Raw genomic sequence first — 12,865 nt, forward strand, 5'->3', positions numbered from 1 at the left:
GTCATTGTGTCAGAGCACAATACGAGGACTAAGTGCACTGAATGCAAATTAATCTTGTGGGATGGCAGCAGCTGAATAGAGTGTGGTTTTGGGAAAGGAGGGGAGCAAAGGGAGGGACAGAAGGAGGGCTAATAGTGGCGACAGAGAGGAGAGGGAGAGAAAAGAGCATGTGAGGAGGAGGGGGAGGGTTGTGGGATGTAGTCATCGCCAGGCCCATTCATCATGCAATGCCTGCTGGGATGCGCTGGGGTCAGTCCGGCACAACACAATTACAGCCTGTTCTGGTGTTGTGCTCGGCTCCACTGTGTTCCGACTATGTTCTGTTGTCTTTTGTTAGATTCCCTCTGTTCTACCTCTCTTGTTTTCCTCTCCGCTCTGTTCTGTACGCTTGTGTTCAGTGGCATCTCTTTTTTTTTTCTTTCTTGTTAAATATTTTTAAACTCGCTGCTCAAGCTATCACTTAATGATCTGCTGCAGTTCTTTGAGCAAAACTTCTCAATTAGCTGAGCATTTGTTGTATTTTAGTTTGTTTGCGTCTCAAACTCTCTCCTTTTTGTCTTTTGCAATTAATAGGCATATTTCTGTGCTTGTGGTGTAGTTGCTTGTCGGGCTGCTGCACCATCCGTTGCGCAGCCTTCTTCTTTTATCCACATCTGAATCGCAGCCACTAGCTTGATTCATGTGATTGACAGGCCTGGTTAGAATGGGGGAGTGAGTTTTTAGTAAGCATGTTGTTTACTCTGCTTCCCTGACAGTCCTTGATGAGCCTACAGATGTTTCCAGAAAGCTGTAAATATCTGCTGTGTGCTCTAATATCAGATGAACAACCTATCCGATCGTATGGATATCTCTGCCTGGAACCTTTTTTAGATGGTCTAAAGGCCTAAATGAAAACATCACGCAAGGAGCCGGCGGCAGCATCAACTTTTGAAGGCTGATCCAGACATCTGTGTTAACATCATAGTGCATGGCGGCACTTTATGTTGTCAAGGTGGGATCTGTTTCTGTCACTGAAAACAATACATGAGAGACGGCATAGATTGCCCGTATAGATAGACGTGTGTGTGTGTGTGTGTGTGTGTGTGTGTGTGTGTGTGTGTGTGTGTGTGTGTGTGTGTTCGTGTGTGTGTTTGTGTTCTGATTTCGTTTTGGAGCACCTTGCTGCATATATTTATATTTTTAAATTGAACTATTTGGTGCTTTAAGGAACAAACTTTGGTAACTATTTTATTTTGAAAAATATACATGACCGGTATTTAACATTTGGATGAAAAACAAGCATTTCTATGTTTCTCTGGTGATTGTGATTAGAAGATGTGTTACTATGGCTGCAACTAACAATTATTGTAACTTATTAATTCATTTTCCCTAACATCTAGATGATGTCTTCTCTGATTTCCAATCAACAGTCCAAAACCCTAAATGCTCATCATATCATGTGACACATTTTTTACATCCAAGAAGCTGTAACTAGCAAATGTTTGGCGATTTTGCTTGAAAACAATTAATCATTTATCAAATTTGCTGTTGTTATTACCTGCTAGCAACTAGTTTTCTTTCAGCTTTATATAATACGCTATATGTAATGTATACTTTGTAATGTAAAAAAAATGGCATCATTAAATATTTATAGGTCAGATTGAGTTGCTGTCTAGTGTATTTTATGGAGGCTTAGTTAGTTAATGAGATATATGCTCCAGCTCTGTTTTTTGATGTTTAATGATGGGGCTGCTCGTCTTTGGTTTACATTTGGATGTCAAATTCTGCCTTTTAATAAATGACATTAGTACAACTGGCCCCATTTCTTAATACATCAAGTTGATTATGGTGAAATAGTTTGCAGTTAAAGTTGCTTTTTGTCTTTTTTAGATTGTTCTTTCTAAGCCTCACATGTAATTTCGATGATTAAGCCAAAGACAAATCCTTGAAATGACAAATACTCAATGTTCTTTTAAAAATGCACTCTTGGCATAAACAGGCTGTTTATTTAACAGCATTTGGACCGTGGGGAATTGTGGGTTTTTCTTAAGCTGTGTGTCTGAGCAAATTATTTCCAGTAGTTGTTGAAGGATTTCTCGTAACAGAACAGAAGACAAACGCACCCAAAGGTCCCAGAAGTTCACTTGCTCGCTAAGGATGCATTGGGTGGTGCCTTGGCTGACGAAAGAATTAATAGGAAGCCCCAAGATTGACTGAAAGAATGACAAATCGTGGCCAGAAAATGCAACAGTTTAAAGTACGGAGCATCTGGAAACAATTTTAAACAATGGATTGTCTTTAGCAGGCTCCACGTCAAACTGTATGGATGCTTCTCCTTCCTGACTTCCTTAAATTTCGGCCTCCTGAGACAAACTTAGGAAGGAGTTGGATGACATAGAAAGATTGACTTGGCGTTCTTTGATTTGACATTCATCTTAAAATTCAGCACTGAACCTCGTGCATACTCAAAAACTGGTGGATTGGCAGAATGAGGCAGTTTGTTGAAAGGATTTTATAGGTCGACAGGGTAAAATCATATCCTCATTCCAGTCATGTCAGCTGTGGATAGCACATAGCACATCTAATCACTTACATACTGTATAAAGGTCTAACTCTGATCTGAAAAATTCATATACCCCTACACAGGTTATCATTCCTTAGAAAAAGTAAGGGAAAAATATATATTCATAAAATGAAATTCAACCTAAACAAGTTAGAGCACCAAGCAGACTATCTCTTTTTAAAGCCTAAAGTAGATTTCTTATAATTGGTCACTGCTCGGCTCTAATAAACAGATAAGCCAAGTGAAAACTACAAGAGTTTCTTTGATTTTTGAAGTGGCCTTTGAGCTCTTTTGTAATATCTACCTCCAACAATAAACCTGGCAGGATTGTGTTATCTAGGACAAGTTCTAACCACATCCCATGGCGACAGTCTGGGTTGCCTCAGCGGCTCCCCAACCTGCAGACGCAGCAGCCTGTCTGTCGTCAAGTTGTCTTCTCTGTGCCCTAATGAAGCCGGGGAGATGTGACGACAGGCCTCACATTACACTCTTCACCTAATTGTGTTGATGTGAGGCTGATATTAGCGTCGTGGTGGTTAATCTTCCCAGTGAGGGGAAATGGCGGAGTCATCAAGGGGATATGACACAGCTAATTAGACTTGTGTACGCTTCCATGTGTGAGGGGAGAGGTGGGTGTGAGGTGAGATGGAGCGAGCAAAGAAAAAGGCTTTTTTTTCCCCCCTTTTTTTTATTTTTTTTGAAAGTTTGTTTTATTGATTGAACAGGCACTGAAAGTAACTTCAAAACGTGGCATATTCTTTGAATGCTGTGCTGCTTAATGACGGCAACCACTTTCTGACAAGGGACAACTGGGGGGAAGCCTCAATGTTCATTACAGCCTGGCGTTTTACCCACTCCACGAAACACCATCTTGGGGAGTCTGAAATTAAAGTCATTTGAAGTTGCACACAGAGCAAATGGCCTACTGGTACAATAATGCTGTTTTTGACTTCATCCTCCCCCGAGGAAAGCTGTTAGTATGTTTGACTGATTAGGGCCTGCAGCCACCAGCCCTCAATTAGACAGAAGACACAGCTTCAACCCTTGCTGCTGGAAAATCAAAAGTAATGAATTAGTGATAAAGGTTTTAAAGGCAACACCATTAGAGCGGCAGTCGGGAGGAGGTGGACTGCTTTATCCTTGCAATTTGCAGAGTAGGTAATTTGTAGTCTAAAGGAATACAAGTGAAATGCTTTAGATTTCTTTTTCATTTTCTTTCCTTTAATCCTCTGCTTTTCTTTCTCTCTCCCTCTGGCTACCGGGGACAGTAATATTAACCCCATCTCCGCTGCGCTGTCCTCATGTGACCTAGGAGTCGTCTCCCGTGAGGAGTGGTCAACTGTTCTGCTGCTCAGGGTCTCGAGCCTCGCTGGAGCTCGTAATACATAATGACTTCATTGCTCGAGGGTGGGAGGATCAAATAATATATTAAGATTGTGTTGCGAGCTGTCACGCTCCACTTGGGTTGAAAAGTACTATGCCAGCAATCTTTTTTTTGCAGAGTCATACTCTGATAGGCTTTTTTTTTTTTTCTTCTTCCAAAGGCCTTGTTTGATTTTGTTTTGGATTTCAACCGATTGCCAATGCCATCCACACCACTCTTCTCCTACGTTGACCATTAGCACACACAGTGCCCATATTTGTCAGGCTGATAGTGACACTGTTTTCCCCATTGGCCACCACCCAGTCCATCTCTGTTAGTGGATGGAGCTCAGTCCTGTCACCTGAGGGATAAAGTGTGTGGTGGAAACTCTCATCCCCTGAGGTATGCAGGGCAGATGCAGACCCTCCGTTGGTTCAGCTGTTGTGCCCTGTGCCGACAGAGAGGCCACAGCATGGCTCCGTCTCTGTTATTGGAGGAGTTATAGAGCTGGGTGAGATATTTACGGTTTGCTGTGAGGTTTTCATGCCTCCTTTAAATCAGAATATAGACTCATGGTGGTCCTTTTGCAGGGGTGACTTTATTTACCTATGTATTAAATTATTTGCATTGCTCATTGGTAAGTAAACATCTAATTTCAACCTGTAGGATTTGTTGTATCATCTATTCCACAGCAAAAAACAAACAAACATGTTCTTACCGAACAGTCCGTCTTTAACCTCTTGTGTGACATTTTTTTCAAAGACACTTGTTAGTGGTTATGGTTTTGTTGAACATGGTGGCTTGAGGTCAGCCCACTTGTACTGCTGACGGCAGGGTGCCAGTGTTTTTCCACCACTCAAAGCACTAGAGTCGAAACAACAGACCTAGTCCCAGTAATAAAAATCGTACTGTACATAAACAAACTGTGCTACAACTGAATTTATTACATGAAAAGGATGGAAGAAGAAACAGAATTTACCAGTAATTGGCATTTTTACATTTTTAATTCCACTTGTATTTTAATAACTTGAGGGCAATTTTGACCCTGCTCCCTTATTATAAAGAGAGCAAAGGTTAAACCTCTAGTAATGAGTAAAACGGATGCCTTTACTGCCCACACATTATAGTACATTGTGTTTCTAGCTGTTGAGCTTTTCCCCTTGTCTCAGAGGTCCCTTAAGGCTCTTATACACTAGACGCAGCCCAGCTGGCGCGTGCAAATGTGACGTCGTGGGATCGCTGTGACTATTTATACCCGCGCTGGTGGTCGCGACACTAGTTGCAGTCTTCTCCTGAACAGCGGTGGCGCTAATGAGCAAAGGCTACCGACGTTGCTCTTTCTACCGTCTCGAAGAAAAAGAAACAATGGCAGAACTGGCAGCAGCATTGCCGTCAATGCTTCGATTTGATTCGATGACCTACTTTGTCGGATCACGCCTTTCATTCACCATAAAAGAACTCCTCTTAACCCAGTAAGTTTTAGGGGTGGTACGGTTCACAAAACCCACGGTTCGGTTCGTATCACAGTTTTAGGGTCACGGTTTTCGGTTCTGTAGCCTACGGTTCTTGTTATTTTTTCTTTTAATCTTTAACACTCCAGAAATATACTTCAGCATACGGTATATAGCTTAATTATCCACAATGTAGGATACAGTATTAAATAATTATATAGTTATATCATGTAGCCTAATCATGCACAAACTGAATTTGACTTGACTTTAAGCACATTATTAAGACCATCTCTGAGGAAAGCTAGCTGAGATTTTGATACAGCAAGAGGGAAGACATTGTCGTGATTTCAACAAGCTTTTCATTTATTTGGCAAAAAAAAGGAGACTGTGTATTGCCATCTACAGGAACTTATGTGCCTTTTTTTTGCACATGATTGAAATATTACAGAATATCAATTGAAATAACTTGCATTTATCAAACTGCCAACTTCAGTGTAGCTCTTACAAAAATGTATCCTTTAAAAGAAAAAGAGAGGAACTCTCAAAGCTCCGTCTTTTGAATAAGTCAGAATACGTTAAACATCAAAACAGTTTACATTATTAGTTAATTTCCTATCCTGGGCTGGGACACACATACGGTTTGATAAAGTACTTATCATTGCACTTACAATAACGACCGTAGCTGTCAGGCCCTCCTGTATACGTCTCCTCTCCGTTTTTTCCTGCATCCACCCATAGACAGTATATAAGCATCCACCGTGTGGGGAGAACTGAGCAGCCCCGCCCGCTGCAGAGACCTGACAGGATCTAAACTGCAGACGTTTCAGTGAGTGAAAAAACATTACAGCGTACATTGATGTTAAAATGTATACAGGTTGGCATGACGGCCTGAAAAGTCTTTCGCTGTACGTTTTGTTGGTAACTTGTTCACACCTCTTCTTTCGCGCGAAAGGGAAACACACTGAGGTCACATATGGGGCACGTGACGGGCACGAGGCCACATTGCGCATGCGTCGAACCGTACGGCACACACACACACGTTCCGAACCGAGACAAGCGGACTGAACGGTTCGGATGTTTTTTCATGAACCGTACCAGTGTCAGTACCCGATCCGTTCCACCTGCACAATCCGTTCTGCGCATGTGCAAGATCACACGTATGCCATGACGTAGGCGCAGATGATAATGCTGCGTTCATGCCACCTCGAAATAACAGGCACCGCCCCACTGGTTACGTTGTTTCTGCAGCTAGATTCAGTCTAAAATAACGTTAAGTCAAACTTAATGGGAAAAGCAGGCTACAGCTAAATTAAGACATTACAGTAATAACAATAAAGACAAGTATTGAGTGATTGTATTTTAAATGAGCACAAGTAAAGTAGAACTGACGTAACAGCTGTTATATATGCTAACGTTTATTTTCAAGTTTTATTTTGAGGGTCTTTTAAAGTTTACATGCTGTCTCAGCTAGCGGTTAGCCGAATTAGCGGTTAGCTAAACTAACGTTAGCTTAACTGTGGAGGCTAACGGCAGACCGCTGCAATCAGCTAGCGGTTAGCCAAATTAACCGTTAGCTAAACTAACGTTAGCTTCCCGGTGGAGGCTAACGGCAGACCGCTGCAATCAGCTAGCGGTTAGCCAAATTAACCGTTAGCTAAACTAACGTTAGCTTCCCGGGGGAGGCTCCGTATTAACCGTTAGCTACCGCTATAATCACCTAGCGGTCCGCCGAATTAGCTATTAGCTAACTAACGTTAGCTGGAGGCTAGCGTGTGAACATCTTGCGCATGCGCAGAACGGATCGTGCAGGTGGAAGCGGTGCCGTTATTCCAAGGTGGTGGTGGAATGAACGCAGCATTATCATCTGCACCTACGTCATGGCATACGTGTCATCTTGCACATGCGCAGAACGGATTGTGCAGGTGGAACGGATCGGGTACTGACAACCACCCCTAGTAAGTTTACAAGACAGACTTGCAGTCACACTGAGAGTACTGGCATCCGGTTGTCGGCAAACTCGTTCAGACCTCCTGTTTCCACTTTGTCGCGCGCCGCAGAAAAAAAAAAAAAGAGCGTGCGCGACCTCTGCTCGTGCGCTATAAATCGGGCGCGCCGGCAGGATATTATGTCATTTTGACGTCACGATGGCGCGCGCCACCTTGGATGCGTCTAGTATATAAAAGCCTTTAGTCTCATCAAGTGGTGTGGTCCTACAGCTTCAGAGCGAACATCTCAGTGACCTCAGCGTGATGTTCACACTAACCTCGTCGCTTTCCCTAACCTGCTTCCATTATATATATATATATGTGTGTGTGTGTGTGTGTATATTATATATATATATATATATATATATATATGTGTATATATATATATATATATATATATGTGTTATATATATATATATATAGTGTAAAATATATAATGTGTATATATGTAGATATATATATATATATGTGTGTGTGTATATATATATAATATATATGTATATATATATGTGTGTGTGTATATGTATATATATATATATGTGTATGTGTGTGTGTATGTGTGTGTGTGTGTGTGTATATGTATATATATATATATATATATATATATATATATATATATATATATGTGTGTATATGTGTGTATATATATATATATATGTGACAGTGAGCAAAGCGATGGGATGTCACAAGGTCTCGTCAGTGTGAGATCTGTCTGTGACAGCTGAATAAGGAACATCTCTCTTTTTTTTTTTTTTCTCTCAGCTATCACTTCACCTTCCCGCAGCCTCGCCCCTTTAGATACGACGGTGACTTCACCCTTGCATAATGGAATCCAACCTTCCTTACCGTTCATCTCTGCTCTCATCAGCTGCTTGCTCTAATTAGATGAGGGTGATTTCAATAAAGTTACTGTCGTCCTCACTCCATTAGTTATATTAACACTCGGATTCCTGCCCCAGAGTGGTCTATCTATTCTCCGCCTTTCACCGGGGGGGGGGCCAATCCTCTTCCTTTCATGGATCTGTGTAACCTAGTTACTGAGGCCCAGCAGGGGAGGCCAATCAATTAATGAACAAAGGAGCCCGCTCACTGAGCAGCGGCGCGAGTCTGGGACTATAAACAGGGCGCTCCCAAAACATGGTCGCTGTCAGTTCAGTGCTCCTCTGATGGATGTTGTTTTGCGCGTCTCTGAATACTATTTCAGAAGAGCCTAAGACGTGCGGTACACTCGCCGCAGCCAACCTCTCTTGTGCCAGTGTGACTTCATGGGAGCGCCGTAACTGTTTATACTCGCGCGACACTAGTTGCAATCTTCTCCTGAACAGAGGTGGCGCAACTGAGGTAAGGCTACCGACTTTGCTATTTCTACGGACTCGAAGAAGAAGAAGAAAAAGGTAAACAAGGGCAGAACTGGCAGCAGCATTAACACCAATGTAAGTGTCACCATAAAAGAACTCCTCTTAACCCAGTAAGTTTACAAGACAGACTTGCAGTCACTCTGAGAGTCCTGGCATCCGGTTACCCTCGAACTCGTCGATGCTTCCTGTTTCCGCTTTGTTGCGCGCCGCTGAAAAAACGACCTCTGGTCGCGTACTTAAAATCCTGGCGCACCAGCAAGATCTACATCATTTTGACGTTACATTGGTGCGCGACAGGTCGGCTGCGGCGACTGTAAAAAGGCCTTAAAGCCAGTGGATACCTCTACGTTACCTGTTCGAACACACTACCAGCTAAAATTCAGGGGTCCTCTATTGAGAATTAGTAGTGAAAAAAAGACGGATTTTAACTTTTTTTTTTTTCAGGGAAGGCCTTCCATTACCATTATGTTTCAACATAATTGAGATGTGAGTAAATGGACTGGGACATGTTCTGCCACTATGTTGTGAAAAGGCTGGAATGTGTCCCTTTGAGAAAACATGGAGATGAGCTAACAAATTAAGTATGTAATGGTCAAAGGTTAAATGTATACATTCAGTGATTCTGATCAGTCTCCCATGGCAACAGGCAGCTTTGGACGGACAGCCCTCTTCTGTCCACCTGTGCTCTCTCTCACTATCTTTCACCACTTTCTCATCCTCCCCTTTCCTCAATATTTCTTTTCATCATATTGAATCCCCCTTTTTTTTTTTTTTTTTTTTGTCCACTCCTCACCTTTTTCTTCACATCCATCAGTTCCACCCCTCATCCTATCTTTCCTCTCTCCAGCCTTTCAGCCTCTTTGTCATCCCTTGTTCTTAATCCGGCTATTCGTCCCTAGTGTTCCCCTCCCTGGAGTTTCTCAGCTCCGTCTCCCTGTGTTAGATCAGGGAGCAGGCTGTTGTAACAAGCTGTTGAATAATGTAAGCACGGGGCTATAGGCCAGAGTTTCAGTTAACCCTTTGATCTCCGATCACACAGCGGGTGAGGCGGACACATCATAAATGACAGCTCGACAGCAGGGCGAAGCAGCCCGAAGGCCTTTCTGCTTCCGTCGTCCTCCAACCTCTACCTAAAGGCTCAAGTTTCCCATATCCGGTTTCATTGTCATGGCCTTTGTAGGCAGGAACACAGTGAGTGTCCCTAGCCTTTGTTATTCTAACACTGATGTATAATTAAAGGGTTAGAAAAGGCAATGCTGAATAATTGATATTGGAGCAAAGATGTCGTGGCATACTGAAATGTATTGTACTCAGTATTTTTACCCGCAGCCAGATAAAAGATTGACCAGTTTGCTTTCTTTCTGGTCATCTAGGTCCGTCTGCACTGATTCATCGTGTCACCGTGCTCTCCTTTGACTGAGGAGCTATTATCTTTGTTTCATTCAGCCTTATTTCACCCGTGTGTATACTGTTAAGTGTCAAAACACAAGGCAATGGACTAGAGAATAGTCTTATTAAATCATCATCAGCAGTCAAGTTTGTGCGTGTGTTACCAATTTGTATCAATTAACTGGCAGAGTCACGCATTTCCAATCGCAAAAAAGCGTAGCTAGCACACAAGGTCTCATTAACCCTTTGAAATCAATACCGATACCTCTTTCCTTAAGTGCTTCTAGTTAACTTTAGAGCCTCATGTCCTGAGGCTAGGGTGTATTGATCTGCTGTACTGATTGGAAGTTTCCCTTCAGGAGGTGAAGGATAGCAGTGGGACTGGGGATGTTTTGGCAAGAGAGGAGAAGGAGTGGGTCTTCATGGCTGGATCATCTTACTACTTCCTACCCCCCCACACCTGTTGCAGCCAGCAGAAGAAAAAAGCACCCCACCAATCTCTGTGCGTGGCGTGCGTGCGTGCGTGCGTGCGTGCGTGCGTGCGTGTGTGCAAATTGATTGTGTATGTGTGAGAGGCAGAGAGAGTGGAAACGGCTGTTTGTGTGCTCAGGAGAGCAAATGGCTGAGAGGCGTAGCAAATGAGAAATGTGTTACATAGGGTTTATGGTGACGGCGTGTGGCTGAACCGCATTGACTTTGGCAGCTGCTGGCCGGTTATGGATGGGTCGCGGGAGACACAATTTAGATTTTACATGGCTACATGACAGTCTGCTTTGTGGATTGGGTGTTTGGACCCATAACCCACTGCAGAGGTGTGTGTGTGTGTGTGTGTGTGTGTGTGTGTGTGTGTGTGTGTGTGTGTGTGTGTGTGTGTGTGTGTGACTCTGACAAGCTTTCCTTGATTTGGACAGGGAAAAGCGTAGCTCTCTTCCCACATAAATAACCCCCCCCCCCGCGCCCCCCTCTCTCCCTGGCCTGTTTCCCTCTCTTAAAAAAAACAAAAAAATTGAAATATTGTTTTGATCTCAAAGCGTGGTGTTCCAGGACATACACCATGCATGCAGCCCTGTGAAGGCTTGACCCTTGACCCCAGCTACCCCCTTCTGTAAATTTCCGTCACGGTAGGATACACAGCAGCTGTAGAGGCGGCAGTGAAGAGGGGAAATGGGAAGAGCCAGCACAGTAGACGGAGCCCAGATAGACCTGTCAGCTCCATGACACCCACACATGCCTCACCCTCTGGTCCAGGACGAGAACAGAGGAAGGGAAAGCCGCTTGCCTGGCGACAGGTAGAGTGCTGATATAGACAGACCGTCTCGACCAGTTGCAGAGTTAAGACTAAAGCTGTGAAAGGGATAATGGTGAGCCATGGCGGAGCTGTGTTTATTTTGGGGAACAGGGGGAGACTTGAGGGAGAGGGGATAGGGGACTTGGCAGGGACAATGCCGAACAGTATTAACCATCCTTTCCATAATGGATATATTGTATATAGCTTCTTTTTGTTTTTGTTTTTTACTGATAATGATAATGATAAAAAAATGTAAAACCCAAAATTATCATTTCTTAAGTATTTATCCATCTTGGGTTAATATTTAGTAGTAGTTTAAGTCTGGCAGCAATTACAGGCTTATAACTGTGGGGATAGGCCTGTATCAGTGCATATAGACAGGCTCTGTCAATTTTCATGAACTGGAACATTTAAAGTCTGGATTGAGCTAAATCTGAATTCTGGACCCTGCCACAGGACATTAACATTGTTGTGTTTAAGCAATTCCTGTGTAGCTGTTGGCCCTGACGTCTTGCTGAAACATAAATCTTCTCTCAAGTCATAGTCTTCTGTCAAACTTTCAAGATGCATTTATTTCCTCTACAATTCTTCTAGGTCATGCTGCAAAGAAGAATCTTCAAAGCATGATACTGCAACCACCAGACTTCATGGCGGGGATGATGAGTTTCTGGTGATGCGCCATATTTGGCTTCCACCAAACATAGCTTTTAGTATGATGGCCAGAAAGCTGCATTTTTTTTCTAATCGCAAAATAAAACCTACTCAAACTTTTCTTCCACATGCCTTCTGGCAAATACTAGCTGAGGTGTCATGTGATTTTTTTTTTTTAATTTTAATTTTTTTTTTTTTTAGCAGTGACTTTCTCTTTACCAGTGTGCTATAACAGTGTGACTGGTGAATCCCCCAGGCGATAGTTTTTGAACTGACACTGGCTCCCATTTCTCAGCCATAAAACCCCATAGAGCGGGCATACTCAACTGGTTTTGCATGGAGGCCACTTTTGCAAAATGACAGAAGGCCAGATGCCAGTTGATAAACAAATATTAGTACCGTATTAATTATCAGATAAAATTAAAAGACACATAACTCATCTGTCTTTGAAATTCTTTATTTTCAAATGAACTGACTTATTAGCTAAATTAACTTGTCCCAGATAAATAAGATTCCACTGCATTTAATAGCTGCAATGGCATTTTAGTTGTAAATGTGTTGGTTACATTTGAAAGAGTTTATACAACATTACGTACCTTTTTGCTCTTCTTCCCCTGTATAGCTCACCGTCTGATCCTAAACTTAACTTTCCGAGGCCCGAAAGGCAATCTCAGCCTTCTCTCTTGTTCCTAGGATGTGAGGACATTTGGGGCTGAGTTCTGTCGAGGGTTCCAGGGGATCCAAGTGAATTTAACGTTTTCACACCTTAATTATACACAGCTGCTCTCCATTCAACTTATTAGGCAACTTCTGAAAACTAAAATGCACTAGTTAGTTA

The 12,865-nt window shown here is 42.7% G+C and overlaps 1 protein-coding gene across 1 annotated transcript in view; it reads left to right on the plus strand.

Annotated features, from left to right (window-relative positions):
• The first annotated feature begins 427 nt into the window (after positions 1-427).
• Positions 428-12,865, plus strand: part of LOC120567306 (bifunctional heparan sulfate N-deacetylase/N-sulfotransferase 1-like) — a 37,021-nt gene continuing 24,583 nt past the window's right edge. The window contains 1 exon segment of the mRNA XM_039814248.1: positions 428-991. The gene's annotated coding sequence lies outside the window, so the exon portion shown is untranslated.

Source organism: Perca fluviatilis, chromosome 10 (assembly GCF_010015445.1).
Source record: "Perca fluviatilis chromosome 10, GENO_Pfluv_1.0, whole genome shotgun sequence".
In the NCBI taxonomy this organism is placed as follows: Eukaryota; Metazoa; Chordata; class Actinopteri; order Perciformes; family Percidae; genus Perca; species Perca fluviatilis.